The sequence below is a fragment of the Cavia porcellus genome, unplaced genomic scaffold (genome assembly GCF_034190915.1).
Source record: "Cavia porcellus strain 051 isolate PalLab524CR breed Dunkin Hartley unplaced genomic scaffold, mCavPor4.1 scaffold_23, whole genome shotgun sequence".
NCBI classification, from domain to species: Eukaryota; Metazoa; Chordata; class Mammalia; order Rodentia; family Caviidae; genus Cavia; species Cavia porcellus.
This window is the reverse complement of record NW_026947506.1, coordinates 10790896-10806023: the sequence shown is the minus strand read 5'-3', so window position 1 is coordinate 10806023 and position 15128 is coordinate 10790896. Positions and strand designations below refer to the sequence as shown.

Below are 15128 nucleotides of genomic sequence, written 5' to 3'. Positions count from 1 at the left end.
TCTGTGCAGGTACTTTCACTTTTGTCCCCAGGTGCTGGGAATCAAACCTAGGACCTAGAACATGCAAGGGAAATGCTATATACCACTAAGCTACATTCCATTCCCTTTCCTTCCTTTCCCTTCCCTTTCTTTAGAACATTGAGCTTGAGAGAGGAGCTTTTAAAGGGAAAGTAGTGAGAGAGATGAGATTTCAGAAAATCCCAAATTCAAGCTCAGTGTGGACAACTTAGTGACTTAGCAAGACCCTGTTTCAAAATAAAACCGTATGGGGGCTGGGGATTTAGCTCAGCGGCATAAGCACCTGCCTTGCAGCAGGCGGTTGTGAGTTTGATCCCGGTACCGATAAAAATGAAAAAGACAAATAAATAAATAAATAAATAAAACCGTATGTAACCGTAAAGGTCCTGGGTTCATTCTCTGATACAAAAACAAACAAAAGGCTGAGGGCCTCAGCTGCTGGGGAAATGCACAGAGCAAAGGAGGCTGTGGCCCAGGGCTGGTAGGGTGGCTCAGTGGTAGCAGAGTGGGCTTGTATCCCGGCACTGACCAGTAACAGTAATAATGACAATGATTAGTGGTGCTCACTCTACCAACACCACCCACCCCCTCTAACCAGCTGTATTCTGCACCGGAATGAAATAGGAATGGACAACTCTTTCAGCTGGTGCCTAAGGCCTGGCCCACCTCACCTGGGCAGAAGGGAATGGTGTAACTGTGCTTTGTGCTAAAGATCATACACACCTGGGGTGAGCTCCAGACCCAGAAGGAGGCCCCTGACCAGGAGACAAGGCTACCGAGTCAAAGGCAGAGACTGTTGCATTGCTGAGGACCTATCTTAGTCTGGGGCCTGCATGGCTTGCAAGACAAAGAGGTGCAAAGAAGCTTGTGGAGTTACAGTTACTGTTTTCCAGTCCTGAAGCACTACTTTTGTCTTTTTTTTTTTTTTCCCCCAGAATTTTCCCAATATTTGACTCAGATTGGCATTTTCCACTCTAGAAAGATCTTCTCCAGCACAGGTGTGATGTAGTCTCTTCCGAGGTTTCTTCCTAAGAATTTCCAGGGAGCTGGGCCAGGAGGTGGCAGCTTTGTGACAGAACTCTTGCTTCTATGGGCAAGGGCAAGCACCTGGGTTCAAGACGTAGCATACACTGCAAAATGCCCCCCCCAACCCACCCCCAAACCCCATCTGAGCTGGTGGAAAGGAAGGTTGAAGCAGAAAACTCAGCAAGACTGCTTCTCAAAACAGAAACCAAACAGCCTGCCAGATGGTAGAGCACTTGTATAGCAAGTCTGATAACCAGCTCCACAAACAAAACAAAACAAAACTTAAAAAAGAAAAACAAAAGCTCGATTTATTTTGCCGGGATTAAAGCATGGCCATTGAATTGAGTCACACGTGTGTGTGTGTGTGTGTGTGTGTGTGTGTGTGTGTGTGTGTGTGAGACTATGTGGCCCAGACTGGCTTCTCATTCTCAGTGATTGTCCTCTCAGCTTTCTGAGACCTGGGGTTACAGGTGTGCACCACCACTCAGGGCCTCTCACTTTTTGAGACAAATTCACTAGACTGCACAAATTGGGTTTGAATTTGTGATCCTCCTGTCTCAGTCTATGAATGCTGGGAGTATATGTAAGTGTGCACCACCAGATGTAGTTTTGTCCTGTCATTACACAATAAATTACTTAAGTCTCCTGGGCAGCATTCACCTCTGGAATTTCTGTTGTCCCCATATTGCCCATTCGGTTCCAAAGCCAGCTTGTCTCTTGACAAAGCTGCTTCCTCAGTTTCTCCGCAGCGCACTCATATGCCGCCGTAATCGGAGCACAGTGTTTTAATTGTAATTTTGTTTTTTCAGACAGGGCCTCACAGTCAGTCCAAACTGGTCTTGAACCAATGGGACCCTCTGCCTCGGGAGCGCCGGGAGGAAAAGCTTGCGCCACCACACCCGGTTTATTTTCTGATTTGAAAACTACCATCACTGAGTAATGCTTCAGTCTGCACGCAGAAGCCTAGTGCTTTTCCTTCACCCAGATGAAGAATCGGCCCCGCGGGGCACCGCTGCGAGTCAATCGGTTTCCCGGGAGAAAACAGGGCAGGGATCTGATAAGACACTGAAGGCACAGCAGAAGCTGCATCAGGGGCGGGTGATCGGTGACAGCAGCTGCCGCCGTGGGGCTCGCCACGACAAAGCTGCTACTGCTTCTCCTGCTCCCCTCTCGGAGTCAGGGCTCTGCGCAACAAACCAGCGCTCAGGAACGCCCCACAGCCCCGGCTGAGCAGGGAGACCCGAAACTCGAAACCCAACTCCGCCCGGGCCAGCCCCCGAGACTCTCACCGGCGGGCTCCCCTCCCCCCAGGGAGCGCCGCCGCCCACGCCCGCCCGCGGCGGCCTCTGCGTTTGTTTCCCGGATCCATGCACCACCCAACATCCTCCACGATTCCCCTCCCCCTGCAGAGGACCGCACTGCGCCTGCGCCACTCTTCTCCCCCTCCCTGCCCCGACCACGTCCACCCTGCTATCGGCTCCGCCCCACTCCCTGTAGACCAATCCCAGTTCCCGATCTGGGGGCATCACATTGGTGCTTCGCAGACGCGCCTGTCTGTCTGTGGCGGCCGTCTTCAGGAACGTGGCACTCCAAGGATGCCATCCACGGTGACGCTGGGAATGGCAGTGGCAGGTGCCACAGAGGGGGCTACCAGCACTGCTATTCCAGGTAACCCGCACACAGGGCCGGAAGGCTTGTGCCGGAAGTGCCGCGGTGAGGGCGGACGTGCGGCCCCGCGCAGTGTTTCCCGTGGTAACGGTAAATAAACCTTGACTACCGGCGCTTGAGTCCCCCAGGGCTCCGAGGGCCGCCAGCGGCTGCGCGGAGACTCGGAGCCCCAGGTGAGGGGCGACCGGGGTCCGGAAGTATAGTCCGCATCCATCGATGAGTGAAGCCTGAGCGCCCGGGGTTGCAACGCAGGCCTGAAGCGTAGGGTTCCGGGTCGCAGGAGCCGACATCCCGGGCCACACCTTAGTGGGACCAGGACTGGAATCTAGGGGTTGGACTCCCGGCCAGAGCCAACTAAGATTGGCCTTAGTAAAGACTAGAAGAAATTCTATTTACTTGCGTTTTTGAGGTAGGCTCTCGCTATATAGTTCAGGCTGGCTATGGAGCCCAGACTGCTCTAGAACTCTAGAGGATCTTCCTGCCTCTGTCTCCCAAATGCCGGGTTACAGGCGGGCGCCACCATGCCGGGCTCAGTAGAGACTTTCTGAGAATAAGTACAGGTCTTGGATCAAGGGTGTTGCAGGAAGACCTGCATGACGGCGGGACTGCAGTCATCTGCAGGGCCTCCTTCACCCTCTTGAGTGCTTTGTGCCCAGAAGAAAGGCTGTCCGTCAGCGAGGCATGGTTGTGCACTCCTGGGATGCCAACATACTGGGAGGCTGAGGCAAGAAGATCGAAAGTTTGGACCCAGCTTGGACAGTTTAATGAGAGTGTCTCAAAAGGGAATTGAGAAAGGATTGGGATGTAGCTCAGTGTAAGACCCTAGGTTCAATTTCCAATTACCCCTCCCCCCAATTTAAACTTGCACCAGGTTTTATTACTCAGAAATTTTCATCTTTCGCCCATTTCCTGAGGAAATATTTTAAAACCTTTAAAGTTTCATCTCTAAAAGCTTTCTTCCTTTAAAAAAAAATAAGTTTATTGGTACAATTTAGGTATATAGAGTGACCACGTTCATCATAGGGAATCTGTACTTGACCATGATACAATACACCTGGATTTATCTTGTTTCCCTCCCCTCCCTTCCATCCCTCTTCCCCTCCTTATTTGCAAAGTTTTGTTTCCACTTTGTCTTTTATTTCCTCCTCTTACTTCAGGGATCTTTGCTCCTCGGCTTCACTGATTGTGTATATTGAGTTTCAGTCTGACCTGTGCCCTGGGTGGGTGGTTTCCTTTGTCTGCTCTGCAGCTGTGTTCAGTGCACTCGGCCATTTGGTTTTCCTTTCTTTTCTTTTTTTTTTAACTGATACTTTTAAATACAATCTGCATGGATTAGTCTTGAAAAATCATCTCTGAAGAACCCAAGTTAAGCAGTTTGAGGGGTAAGTTCAGGTCTTTTTCTCAGGCTCCATGTGTTTTCTTTATGATCCTTTTTACATTTTTTGGTTTTTGTGCTACTGGGAATAGAAACTAGGGCCTTCACATTGAGGTACTGTACATTTTCAGCTTTTTTGTATTTAATTTATTTTTCTTTTTGTGTGTGTGTGTATGTGGTTCTGGGGATCAAACTCACGACCTCGCATTTGCTGCACTTGTGCTGCTCAGCTAAACCCCCTGGCCTTGTATTTATGTTTCTAAATTGGCTAGGCTTGTCTTGAACTTGTGATCTTCCTGCATTAGCTTCTTGGGATCACATGCTGGGATCACAGGTACAGGGCACCATACCTGGCTATCTGATATTTATTTGTTTATTTTTTACTATTATTTTCTTTTTGAGACAAGATCTCACTATGCAGTTTGGGCTGGCCTTGAGCTCACTTTGTAGCCCAGGCTGATTGCAAACTCTAAAGATCCTCTTGGGGCTGGGGATTTAACTCAGCAGCATAAGCACCTGCCTTGCAAGCAGGTGGTCCTGAGGTCTATTCCCGGTACCGATAAAAAAATAAAGGTCCTCTTGTCTCAGCCTCTCAAGTGCTGGGGTTCCCGGCATGCACCACCATAGCTGGCTAAATCTTTGTTTTTTGGTAGTGGGAATCAAACTCAGGTTTTGACATTTATCAGGCAGGCACTGTGCCACTGAGCCATATCCATAGCCCTGAATCTTAGCTTTTGAAGTTCTCTTTTATTTCTCTTATTTTTCATTTTTTAGTAATTTTGTAATTTTAAAGAAAAAAACAATAAAACAGTTTCAAAACAGGTTAGCAGGAGAGCTACAGTAATTCATACATTGTGTATTGTCTTGGTAGTAATTGTTCAGAGTTTGAGATACAGGTATATCTTCTCCCAAACAGTATTAGCACAAACCCTTTTTTTCAGTAAACTAAGAGAAACTAGCTGTATAACTATCACAACTATCTTGTGTGTAGATATTTTTTCTTTGTTTCTTTCCTTGTACCCCTAACAGTTTGTCTTTGCTTTGGAGTTCTTTCTTCCCAGTTCACAGTATCTGTTGTACATTTTGGATGTACATTTCTGGGTATCTCCCAAGATAAATTAAAAACATTACTCCACAGTGATATATATGCACCCATGTTTATAGCAGCACAATTTGTAATAGGCAGATCTTGGAAACAACCCAAATGCCCATCAGCTGAGGAATGGATAAAAATGTAGTTTTTGTGGAGTACCACTCAGCCATAAAGAAGGACAAACTGGAGCCTTCTATAGGTAAATGGATGCAACTTGAGACCATACTCATAAGTGAAATAAACCAGACCCACATGTGAAGCTGTCTTTTAGAAGTCTGACTTAGTGAAACTTGTGTGTGTCTGTGAGTCTGGGATGCGACCCAACACCTTGTATGTGCCAGGCAAACACACCACATTGACTGACACCCCAATCTTCATTACGTTTTTAAGGTGAAATTTATTTTTCAAAGAACTCGCACTTGTGACCGATTTATTGTAAGAGTCTGCAGAAGGCAAAGAGGTGCATGTGGTAAAGTAATGCAGGCACAGGCTTCTCAGGCCTGGGCAGGCAGCCGTGTGGAGTGTCTGGCTGCGGCTGGGGCCAGGGGTTTCAGGTCGGTTGGTCCCTCTTTTCTGAGGTACTGGGAACACAGCGTAGAGCCTCACGTGTGTGAGCCAGGGCCCCACAGTGAGCTGTGCCCTGCACCTAGAGGCTCCCGGAGGCTGGTTGTATAGGTTTAACAGGTCAGTTGGGCAGCTGACACAGTCACTGGGCTCCGGATGCCCGGACAGGAAGCAGCCGTTTGAGCATGAGCCTCTGTGACTGCAGTGTGGACTGCAGAAGGGAAGCAGGTGCTTGGCCCCCAGCGTGTTGCTCCCAGTGTGGACGCGGGAGTCCTCTGGGGAAGGTGTCCCTTGGTCCCTAGTTCCCAAAGGCCACAGGGACCCACTTATTAGCAGACCTTTCTGGGGGCACAGCTGTCTGGGGGCTGGTATTAACCCATATAGGTCAACTAGTGACAGCTTGCCAAAATGGCTAAAACCTGTGACCCAGCTAGGATGCCCTGGTTAAGATAAAGTCACGTGATTGTAGGGCAGGTAGCTCAAAGGCGAGGGAATGAAAAGAGATGTAACAAGAAATCTGATACGACAACACGGGACAAATTGGACTTTAAAACAATGGAGATGATGAACGGAGAGAGGAGGCGCTGAAAAAGGGTAAAAGGACTGAGTACCCAGAAAGACTTTGGGAAGCAAGGCATTAAGGCTCATTACAAAGTTAAAACAGGTGGCACAATACCAATAAAAGGATCCACAGACCAGTGGGAAGGGTCAGAGTTAAAATTACACAAGTAGGGCCAGCTGACGAGGAGTGCTGGCACACCCCTGTAATTCCAGCACTCAGGAGGCTGAGGCAGGAGGATCACCAGGGGTTTGAGCGCAGCATGGACTCTCTAGTGAATTCTGAGGCCAGCCTAAATTAGAGTGAGACCTCCTCTCATAAACCAAACAAAAAAGTAGGGCCAGGTGATTCCTGAGTGCACACCATTTCCATAGAAGAGGGTAGCCCTGGGGGCTAGGGATTTAGCTCATTGGCATAAGCACCTGCCAAGTTGAGGTTGTGAGTTCAATCCCCAATACCAAAAAAAAAGAAACAAGGGTAGACCTACTGCGTATTTATGTGCAAACTGAAGCGCACCTGAAACCGTGGTGTTATTCCATCCGGGGTCATTCAGAGCCCATCTGTAGAATGGACTCATGGATTCCTGACCATCACTACCCAGGGTCCACTGTCACTCGGGCCTTGTACGGCTGCATAGGGATGGAACCATCTGGACTGGCTGCTCAGATCCTGCCCTACCCTTCCTGTCCTGATGGGGGGTCAAACATCGAGCTATCCATGGTTCCTACACTTAGCACACCCTGGTTGGTATCTCTGGATTTGTCTTTAGGTCACCCTTTGCTGGGTGAAGTGGTACACACCTGTACTCTCAGCTACTTCGGAGGCTGAAGCAGGAGGATCAAAAGTTAAAGCTCAGCCTGAACAATTGAGTGATTTAACAAAAAACAGGAACAAAACATGCTTTTTCATTAAAGTCATACCATGATATGTAATGCCACATGAGACTTAGTTTGTTATACAGGCAAGTGATTGTGATTGATGGTGCTTTTTTTTTTTTTTGGTCTTTTTGAAACAGGGTCTCGCTGTGGCCTTGAGCTCACTTTGTAGCCCGGGCTGGTCTTGCAAGGATTCTTCTGCCTCAGCCTCTGGTGGTATTACAGGTGTGTACCACCATGTCCCGCTACTTTGCACATTTTTTGTGTGTAGATCATTTGCTGTAATATTTCAAGTATCGACCTGTAGTTCACCCCCCACCCCCAGTTTTCTTGGTCTTCAATTATTTTTTATAAAAGTCAGCAAGGTGTGGGAGGCTGAGGCAGGAGCTTCTGTGAGTTGGTGGCCAGCCTGGGCTACAAAGTGAGTTCAAGGCCAGTCTGAACTGGATAGTGAAACCCTGTCTCAAAGAGAAAAAACAAAACAATCCCCTTGCCCATACCCTAGTGTTCTCTGGTGCAGGGTACTGAACTCAAGTCACTGAGCAAACTAAACGTGCTTTACCACTGAACTATACACACTCCTAACACCACCACTTTTGGTTTTTTGTTTTGTTTTTTGGTACCAGGGATCAAACTCATGTACCCATGCTTGCAAGGCAGGTGCTTATGCTGCTGAGCTAAATCCCAGGCCCTTCACTTTTGATTTTTGAATTGTATTGATAAAAGTTTTAGAACAAGACATGGTGGTGCACACCTGTCATCCTAGCACTTGGGAGGCTGGGGCAGGAGGATCAGTCTGTTAGAGGCCAGCCTGGGCTACATTACATAGTGAATTCAAGGCCAGCCTGCACTATGTAATGGACCCTGTCTCAGAAAAAAATCTTAGTCACAGAGATACTAGATTTGCTTGGTTACGAACTTTTCTGGTGGGCAGCATTATCTCAGTCATGGTGTTCTAGTGTTCTGGAGTTCTCTTTGGCTGAGCTGTGATTTTTGCAGGAAAGGTTTATCTCTGTGGTCTCAGGCTCACAGCAGAGTTCTGGGCAATGGTGAGTGTCCCTGGAAATTGCCCATCTTTGGGGGAGTGAGATTATGTAAATTCAAGGCCAACAGACCTTAGTTTGCCAACTTTTGCACAGACTCTCCATAAACAGTTAAAAATGTCTATCTGCAGAGTTGAGAAGGAACTTGGTCCAAAGTTTCAAGGTAACAAAGGCAACAAAATGGTGGCACTTCAGCCTGCCTTTAGTTATTTGTGGGCATCTGTAGGCCCAAGTGAAGAGTCTTGGCTCATAGCAAAAATGGCTTTTAAGTTCTGCCTGTCCCAGAAGAAAACACAAATCATGCTCTTATGAGTAGCAGGGTAGGGCCAGGATTTTGCCTGTTCCCCATCCCTAACTGTGGTTCCTTTGTTTGATGACGTCAAAAACAGATTTTGTTTAGTAACTACCGACAGTAGGGGAGAGCTCAGTTTTTGGGGACACTGGATTTTTTTCCTTTCCGTACAGGGGACTGAATCCAGGGCTCTGCAGAGGTTCAGATGGAGGCGTCGGTGTTCGCAACCACAGCAGCAGACCATGGGCAACCAGGATGTACAACACGCGTTTCCTACACGCTGTGACAGGACAGGTGACAGTGACCAGGCAGGGACAGGCTGTCCGAGCAGTGTGTGGGCGCCGGTCCTGCAGCACAGCTGTTGTGGGTGCTGCAGTTCCGGACAAGAGGGCTTGCAGCTGAGCCTGGGCTCTGTCGTGGTCACCTGGAATCAGAGCCCTGTGGTGGCCTGGAATTCCGGTCACGGCCATGCAGAGCAGGGGTTGCCTGTCATTCACTAGGGATTTAAATTGTGTGGCTTAAAAATAATGTAATCAGGGGGCTGGGGATTTAGCTCAGGGGCTAAGTGCCTGCCTTGCAAGCAGGCAGTCGTGAGTTCGATTCCTGGTACCGATTAAAAAACAAAAACAAAAACAAAAAAATGTAATCTCGGCGGGAGTCTGAGACCAGCCCGGGGCTCCACAGTGAGCAAAAGGCCAGCCTGAACTGCCTCAAAAAGAAACAAAAGTGAGCCTCTGAAAGTCGGATCCCACGCAGAGGTTGAGATATAAAATGTTTTAATCTTTTTTTTTTAAAAAAAAGTTGTGGGAATCGCAGAATCCCAAAGTCTGCGGTAAATCACAGACGGAGTCCTTTATCAGCACACACCCAGTGCCGTCCGCACCCCCGAATTTTCGAGAATGATCCGCTAACTCATGCTATCCTAATCCACGTATCTTTAACATCATTTCCAACAATAAACCCTTTCTTTCCTGGCAGATGGGGGCGGACGCAGGCCTGGGCGTGGCTGGGCTCGGCGCTCGCTCCTCCATCCGGAAGTGCTCTGCCCGGAAGTGGCTCGACCCGGAAGTGCTCACGCGCTTCCCGGAAGCGCGCAACAGAGGTGACGCCCGTTAAACCGCAGCTTTGTGAAAGCCTCCCGCGGGCGATGAAGCCGCACGCAGCCATTTTTACTTTCCGGCGCGCGGTGCGCAGGGCGAGTCCTGCCTGTCGCACGCTCCTTCGCGAGGCTAGCCTAGCCACATTGCTTAGTCGGGGCTGTGCTTTCGCTGGCGCGTGCCTCATAACTCTGTTCGCCCACGCGCAGGGCCGCGGTTGCCCGGTGCGCCATCTGCCGGCCACTAGACCACTGCGCCGCGACAGTCCACGCGGAGCCCGACCGGAAGCCTGTGCGCGCCGCCGATTTCGCTCATGCGCATATGGGCAGGAGGGGAGTCCTGGCCCGCGGGCGCGCCCCAGTGGCCACGCAGGGCGGCCTGCAGCGCAAGGACGCCGCGGGAACTGCGGAGGCTTTTGTGTTTTGAGCTGGTTGGCCACGTAGTCAGCTGGGCGAGAGCTTGCCGTGTAGCCCAGGCTGGCGACGATCTCGCGATCCTCCTGCTTCGGCCTCCTTAGTGCAGAAATGGAGGTGAGATAGAAGTAGTATAGATAGACAACTTGTAATTTAAAAATTGGACTTTTAAGGCCTGGGGTTTAGCTCAGTGGTGTAAGCGCCTGCCTGGCAAGCTCAAGGTCGTGAGTTCGATCCCCGGAACCAAAAAAAAAAAAAAAAAAAATTGGACTTTTAATAAAAACTGCGCTTTGCGATACAAAGCCCTTAAAAAAATTACTAAAATTCTGGGAGACTCATTAAACCCCGGCCTGCCTTTGCCTGCGCATTGGCCCTTCCCCAGGGAATAGGCAGCCCCCCGGGGCGGGCGGCTTCCCCTTACCAGGACTCCAGGCTGTCCCGAGATCCGGCCTACGCCCTTCCCGCTGGGGAGGGAACCCCGCCTTCACCCCTTACCGGAGTCCCTGTAGAGGGATAGGGTGTGCGGATTTCCACCCCGAGTCTCCTACAAACACCCGCGGAACTACAGGCGGCCTGACTGTCCCGTCTGCGGACTGAGGAATTCTCCCCAGTAAGCCGCTTTATGTCCGGAAATTCCTTTGCTGTGACGGAGTGACTCAGGCTTCCTTCTTCCACCTCGGGAACCTCCTGGAACCCCTGCTGGGTGACGCGATTACAGGCCTGTGCCACTTCATGGCCCTGCCCGTGACTGTGGTCCTGCCATGACTCCTGGTCTGCCTTGGCCTTCCAGGCTCTGGGAGGAGGGGGCGTCCCTCCAGCCCCTTCCTCGGGCCCTGAGAGATGTGGGTGCTCCCACCCTGCAGTCCAGAAAGCCGGTGCAGGAGGAGCTTCCTTCCGCCTCTTTCTCTCCATTCAGCATGTCCAGCATAGAGGACTTGGACGAAAGCTCCCGTGCCACAGGGTGAGTGCCCACACCTGGAGTCAAAGATTTTTTTCTTCTTTTTTTTCTTCTCTGGCATGGCATCTGGCTTCAGCAAACTCAGAAGATCGAAAAGTCAGAAACTTCATCAGGGAGGCAGAGTTTTTATTTTTTCCAAATCCGTTTTATTTCAACAAGAGAAAAAGGGAAAAGAAAACAAAACAAAATCCAAAATTTGAAAATATGTCAATCAAGAGGCAACAGTGGCATATAAATTGCATACTGTCTTCCCCAAATCATTCACCCAGAGCACAGGTCATCTGCATTCAATTAAACAGAACCAGAACAAATTTTCTCTTCAGTGAACTCAGAGAAACCAGTAGTATAATTACCTTAACTATCTTATTATATGTTATTTCTTTCACCTTCTCACACTATTGAGACAATACAATATTTACACATGTGTGTCTGATTTATTTCACTTGTAAGTATGGTCTCCCCCCCCCCCCCGCAAAGTCCTCACATTAAAAAGTATGGTCTCGAGTTGCATCCATTTTCCTATAAAAGTCTCCAGTTTATCCTTCTTTATGACAGAGTAGTACTCCACTGTATAAAATACCATATCATTTTTTTTTTATCTATTCCTCTGTCGATGGACACTTAAGTTATTTTCAAAACCTGGCTATTACAAATTGTGCTGTTATAAACATGGGCGCACATATATCACTGTGGGATGATGTTTTTAACTTACTTTGGGAAGAGGCCCAGAGGAGAATAGCTGGGTCTAATGGGCCTCTAGTCCTAGTATTTAATCTCCACACTGATTTTCACAGTGGTTGCATCAGTCTACACTGCCACCAAGTGGAGAGGGGTTCCTTTTTTTCAAACCCCTGGCCAGCATCTGTTATTGGTTGGTTTCTTTTTTTTTTTTTTTTTTTGGTCTTTTGCATTTTTATCAGTACCAGGGATCAAACTCACAACTGCCTGCTTGCAAGGCAGGTGCTTATGCCGCTGAGCTAAATCCCCAGCCCCCTGGTTGCTTTCTTGATAGTAGCCATTCTTTCTGGGGTGAGCTGGAATCTCTCAAGTGGGGAGTTTAAATTTTTCACACAGTTCAAAAGCAGTTTCTAGGGAAAACATTGCCAAAGTAGTTCAGGGCCAGGTGTGTCTCTCCTACCAACATTTGTCCAGTGGCGATATAGTGCTTTCTATACAGAGATTGCAGGAGGACAAAGTAGGCCACACTTGTGATCCATCCTTTTTTTGTTTTTGTTTTGATGGCATCTCTGTGTAGCCCACACTGGCCTGGAACTTGTGGAAATCCTCCTGCTTCAGCCTCTTGAGCCCTAGGATTACAGGTGTGGACTGCCATGCCTGGCTTGTGATCCATTCTTTGTCCTCAGGTGCACTTTCCTAGTTCTGTTTCCTAGAGCAGCAGAAAACAGATCTCAGGTGAGTTGTTTTGTTTACTTCCTACTTGTTTATAGTGTCTCAGTTTAGAATGCAAATGTGTTTCAAAAAAAAATAGAGTGCAAATGTGTAAGTAAGTGGAGTTAACGTGGGAAAACACACGAGCACACCTATGTGAGCACACCTAGAACGTGTGCAGAAGTGGGAGGCCTTCTGATCCTCGAGCACATCAGTCTGGTCTTTCTACTAGTTGTGGCAAACACAGATGTTCTGTTACGTGATATGCAGTGGCCATTAAAAGAAATCATCAGAAAGAAAAATCATCAGGCCGTCGTGGTGGCACATACCTATGAGCCAGGTGATAGGAGACTGAGGCAGGAGGATCTTAAGTTCCAGATCAGCATGGGTAATTTAGTAGGACCCCTGTCTCCAAAAGAAATAAAGGGCTGAGGAAGTAGCTGAGTGGCAGAGCACGTGCATAGAAAATTTGAGATCCTAAGGTCAATCCTGAGTACTTAAAAGAAGAAAGAAGAAATCATAAATTCCTTCTGAGACATTTGGTGCTTTTGGCACTGAAGTCCAAGTCTTTACTGGTCTTCCCGTGGTTCTAGACTAGTGATTTATCCGTGAGAGCTGGAAATTGGTGCCCAGAATCACTTCCCGGGGAAGCAGAGTCTTTGTACACAGGACAACTTTGTAGCCTAGGTTGGCCTTGAGCTCACGACTGTCCTTTTACTTGGGTTGAAATGCCTGGGTCCTGCAGAAGTTGGCTTCCATTCTGGTGTGGACACTGGGATATTTGCAAGAAAAAACAAACTTATCAATTAAAAAAAAAAAAAAAAAACTGGGCCAGGCTCAGCGGTATATTGATCCCTGCTACCAAAAACAAAAACAAAAACCCCCAACAAAAAACAAAAATGAAAAGAAACTCCTTAAACTGGGCTTGGTGGCACAGGCCTGTAATCCCAGCATTTGGGAGGCTGAAGCAGGCGGATCCTTGAAAATTCAAGACCAGCCTTGGCTACAAAGTGAGCTCAAGGCCAATCTGAACTGCATAGTAGAGACCCTGTCTCATAAAGACAAAACAAAAATCAAGCATACAAACAAAACCCCTTCTTAAATGTTATACATAGATTGGTTAAGGTTGCATTTTCTAACAGATATGTTAGTTCCCGCTCACATTTTGAACCCAGGGGCACTAATGGTCTTACTGTGTGTGGCACAAGTTGATGCCTGTCTTCCTGAGGATTCTGTCCAGTGGATATTCATGTTCTGTCTGTCTTGGAGTCTTGCTGTATAGCCTAGGGGCATGAGCTTTCTTATTCTTTTTTAAACTTTTGTAGTTCAGGCAGGCCTTGAACTTTGTAGCCTAGGTTGGCCTTGAGCTCACAACAGTCCTCCTGCCTCAGCCTTCTGAGTGCTGGGATCAGTGGGCATGTGCCTTGAACTTGCAGTCCTCCTGCCTCAGCTTCCTGAGTGCTGAGATTGCAGGTGTGTGTCACCATCCTGGCTGGAGCGTCGTCATGATTGGTTTCTGTCTTTCTCTCTGGTGGTTTCTCCTCTCTGTAGAGCGTTCCTGTGTTCTACGCTCCAGGCAGCCCTTCCTCATGTTTGGTTGCTCCCACCCTCCTGTCCTGCCCCCTGTCCTCACTCTCTGGGATTGTACGGTTTGTAGCCAGCCTGTTGCCTGACCAGCCCAGCTTCTGTCCTCACCCTGTCCTCACTGTGTCCTGGCCTGCTTAGCCTTCACAGGCTACTCTACCTCTGGCCAGTGAGCAAGGGTTGTGACTACTGCATTTTAGTGTTTGCCTCTTTTTGACGTTCAGGCAGAGTGCGCATGTCCTAAGCTCGCAGCTGGAGGAGCTGGGGCTTGCTTTGCGTCTGGTGGTGGGCAGCCTGAATCTGTGGGGCCTTTTACCAACTCTGCCTGTTTCCTCTCCAAGAACCCTGCTTACCTGCTCTCATCTCAGGGTGGCTTCTGTCTTCTTAGCTTCACTGGTTTGAAGCTATTTATATTCTTGTGTATTTATATGTATTTATATTCTTGTGTACTGAGGATTGAACCCAGGATCTTCACACTGAGTTGCACTCCCAGCTGTTTATTTTTCACTTGGAGACAGGGTCAATAAGTTACTAAGCTGCCCTGGGCTTGAATCTGGGGTCCTCCTACCTCAGTTTCCAAAGTACTGAGATTGCAGGCACACACCACCACTGCCTCTCCACTGGGGTGTTGCTAAAACTGGCCTCCCTGCCTCCCTCACCAAGCTGCCTCCTTCCTTTCTTGGCTGGCAGCAGCAGATCCCGTGGGGTCTTCTTTGACCTGTTCTTCTGCGTGTGACATCTTTCACAGCTTATCTTGCTGGACCCCCAGAATGCACCAAGAGCCTGGGCCTCTTCTGTCCTCCCATGATGCATCTGGCTTGGACTGGAGGAGGCCCGGCATTGCTCAGCCCTGGCCCCTAGAGAACATCCAGAGTGTCCTGTAATGTCATGCAGGTCACTCCCTGTCATTCGTCAGAGTCTGCAAGGTTCTGCCCTGGGCTCTGTGGCAGTGATTTCTTCAGCTTCTCCTCAGTGTAGGGATGGAACCCTAAGCCTTGCATGACTAGGCAAATGCTGTGCTACTGTTACACTCGCAAAGTGATATGTGTGTTTCCAGGGAGGGGGATCCATGGCAAGGTGTCTTATAATGCAGTAAAGATGTGTTTTTTTAATTTTTAAAAAATTTTTTGTTTTTTGGTACCAGGGATTGAACTCACAACTGCCTGCTTGCAAG

At 48.6% G+C, this 15128-nt stretch overlaps 1 non-coding gene across 1 annotated transcript; it reads right to left on the bottom strand.

The window, feature by feature from the left end:
* Positions 1–11029: 11029 nt before the first annotated feature.
* On the bottom strand, positions 11030–11099 carry LOC111755720 (small nucleolar RNA SNORD59). The gene has a single exon (XR_002790267.1). It is a non-coding gene; the product is annotated as a small nucleolar RNA SNORD59 (small nucleolar RNA).
* Positions 11100–15128: the final 4029 nt, after the last annotated feature.